This window comes from Diaphorina citri, unplaced genomic scaffold (assembly GCF_000475195.1).
Source record: "Diaphorina citri unplaced genomic scaffold, Diaci psyllid genome assembly version 1.1 scaffold262, whole genome shotgun sequence".
NCBI classification, from domain to species: Eukaryota; Metazoa; Arthropoda; class Insecta; order Hemiptera; family Psyllidae; genus Diaphorina; species Diaphorina citri.
The window spans coordinates 14171-17712 of NW_007377699.1; the positions used below are offsets into that span (position 1 = coordinate 14171).

At 41.5% G+C, this 3542-nt stretch overlaps 1 long non-coding RNA gene across 1 annotated transcript; it reads left to right on the forward strand.

The window, feature by feature from the left end:
• Positions 1–884: 884 nt before the first annotated feature.
• Positions 885–2706, forward strand: LOC113466401. The gene is made up of 2 exons (XR_003390800.1): positions 885–1413; positions 2312–2706. It is a non-coding gene; the product is annotated as an uncharacterized LOC113466401 (long non-coding RNA).
• The last annotated feature ends 836 nt before the right edge of the window (positions 2707–3542 follow it).

Sequence of the window (3542 nt, forward strand, 5' to 3'; positions counted from 1 at the left end):
AAATAGTTACTATGGCCAGCCTAGTTATAGCTTGGTTGGTAGTGTGTCTGCCTTGTTAGCGCTAGGTCGAGGGTTCGATTTCCGTCAGGGGAGGATTTTATCCTCAAAGGATAAGGTTCGTTCTCGGAACGGCTGGCTTTCTCCTATCCTGTCTTCCTTCTCTTTTCGCTTTTGGGACGATAAGACCTTAGCAGTTACAGGTCCCTCTATCCAACCTCATGGAAAAAAAAACCATGTTCCAGCAGTTATGGGAGGTTGATAGAAAAAAGTTCATCATGTGGATAGTTGGACATATTTCAGACGATGTCGATTAACCTTGGCCATATTGAGGACGGTTCAAGCGCTGTCGATTGGACACATTGAGGACGGTGCTTAACAATATAGTTTATTCGACCTCAAATTGGGCACGTGGCTGGCAAATTACCATGGGTAAAAGGTCAAAAGGATAAGGGATATGTCTTTCCATAATAGAACATATATGTAGAAGGCAAAGGAATCAAGGGATATTTCAAACGTGCTTCTAAATCTAAACCCATCTCAAATGTCAAATGTGGAGATCATCAAATAAAATACATAGAATAAAAGGGGGTTTCATATTCTATCTCGAATATCTTATGAACAATGAACATACATATGAACGTCTGTCGACGGCAGAGAAATTTATGAGCGGTTTTAGCCTGGGGGGGAGAAAAGAAGAAGGAGGAGGAGGAGAACAGAACGGCAAAGTCAAGGTCAGTCACATACAGACAGATATAAGAAGAGGAGATGAAGAAGAAGAAAGAATATTTATCTTTTTTTTTAAGAGCTTTGACAGACGGAACTGTAACTGCTATGGTCTTATCGTCCCGAAATCGAAGAGATAAGGAAGACAGGATAGGACCATGCCCATTGTATAAATTAACCCAGCCTTGTCACTGACTGGTCACCACTGGTATGACCATTCTTTTTTTCATAACATTTAACCCACATATTACAATGACCCGTCGACACTGTATTTCATTATTTTATTCCTCAGAAAGCTCCGGTACAGAATTTAGGCCTGGAATACGATCTTATATCTGCATAATATTTAACCCAGGTCTTACAATGACCTTTCGGCACTGCTATTTCATTATTTTATCCCCCAGAAAGCCACGGTGCAGAATTTAGGCCTAGGATACGATCTTATATCTAGTTTAATATTTAACCCACACATTACAATGAACCTTCGACACTAATGTTTCAATTCTTTTATACCTACCCCCGCACACTATCAATATTTCTACAGAAATGACAATATATTTTCAATATTACGTATATTAATAGTGTGCCCCCGGTATTACAATGACCCTTCGACTCTGACATTTCATTATTTTATTCCCCAGAAAGCTCCGGTACAGAATTTAGGCCGGGAGACGGCCTTGAACTTTTCAGGTCGTGTGCCTACTCCCTAAAAAAGTATAAATTTAAACAACAAAGTTCATCGCTAAAAGCTTGCGGGCTGATGTTGGAGTCGGGGTTGCGGTCGGTCAGACGTTATTTTCGTCCGAAAAGGTAAAAAGGCCAAGGACCCCGCAGGCCAAAGGTCGGGGTCATGGCGAAATCCCCCTCTTCCCTTTTCTCCCTCTCAGGGGGGGGAGGATTCCCTCCACGCTCCTTTTCTCCCTCTCAGGAAAGGGAAAAATTCCCTACCCGCTCCTTTTTCCCTGCCTGGGGCATCTTGTGGCGAAACTTTCCCTCGTTCGTAACCATGGTAACCCGAAACATTTTTCGCCTACGTACAAATACGGGAGAGCTCACACTCTGGTGGGAAAAGGGATTTTTTCGTACCTTTTTTTACCTCGAAGTTTTGTTTAGTGTTGCCAGTGACGGCCGGTTGTTCTCCTGAAGGGGGAACCTCTCGTCGACACTGTATTTCATTATTCTATTCCCCAGAAAGCCACGGTGCAGAATTTAGGCCTGGAATACGATCTTATATCTAGCATAATATTTAACACAGGTCTTACAATGACCTTTCGGCACTGCTATTTCATTGTTTTATCCCCCAGAAAGCCCCGGTTCAGAATTTAGGCCTAGGATACGATCTTATATCTAGTTTAATATTTAACCCACACATTAAAATGAACTTCGACACTGATGTTTCAATTCTTTTATACCTACCCCACATACTATCAATATTTCTACAGAAATGACAATATATTTTCAATATTACGTATAATAATAGTGTGCCCCCGGTATTACAATGACCCTTCGACACTGACATTTCATTATTTTATTCCCCAGAAAGCTCCGGTACAGAATTTAGGCCGGGAGACGGCCTTGAACTTTTCAGGTCGTGTGCCTACTGGCCTGATGTTTGACCCTTTCAATTTTCTCAAGGCCTTCGAATACATATTGTTGTTCTTATGTTTCTCCAGAGATAAATTTGAATTTTGTGTCTCAGATTTAGGTTTGTATCTCAGAGCTCAGTTTTAAATTTGAATTTCGTCTCGTTTAGGATAAATTTGAATTCTGGCATTTCTCTAGCATCCATACTCCATAGGTGTCTTGAAAGTTGCTCAACAATTCGATAGATTTATTTGGCAACATTAGCTTTTTTTGTCATTTTTTCTCCTGCTAGGCTTAAAAATAGTCGTTTTGAGGACAAGAATAAGATAAACTAGCGTACCACTCGGCTGCTGATTTTCCTGTTATAAAATAAAATGTTGAATAATATCCCTACTCATATAATATTGTCGTTGTCTAGACTCTAGGTCATGCCGATAAGTGATAAGATTTTGATGGGCAGGGTTACTGATAACCGTGATAACAGATATTTTGCCATGTGATAGCTGTGTCATTATGTCAACAGTCTGTAGGTATATATTAGATCAAAATCACCAATGTAACCGCAGCCTAATTGGCAAAAATAAATTGAGACTAGGAACAACGGTGGGCACATATCAAGTACTCAACATGTGGACGTGTGAGAATCAGGCATGCATTTAGGCGAGGTTCGTGCCTGCGGCGCAAAATTGGACGTCCCAGGATCCAACCAAATAATCCTCATGCTACTCCGACGCGACGGCCGACGGGATCTTAGGCTGTGTCCATGTCCAGTGTCCACACATAAGCTGTATTTTATTATGTGACTTTTTTCAGTTTCTCTCTTTGGATTTCTCTTTGGACTAGTTTGGACGTAATGGCGCCACCACACCCGCTGCCAGTCCAAACTAGTCCAAATAGAAATTTCGTATGCTAACTGAAAAGAATAGTCATATAATGTAAATGTAATGTAGTGTAAATGCAGTTTCTTTGTGTTATTATATCACAACTTTGGTGCTCACTGCAGCTTTGTAGGATTTTTCCCAATATCTCAATAATCCTAACATCCAATGTTTACCTACCATGCTGGCACCGGTCGCTATGCGCATTTATACCTATGTCATAGCTACTCATTTTCCTCATGAGGCTGAGTGGGCCCCGCAACGACCAGTCACGGAGTCAATCATTTGCGTGATACAAATTTCTTGACCCCGCCGGGAATCGAACCCGGGTCTCCCGCGTGCAAGGCGAGCGCACCC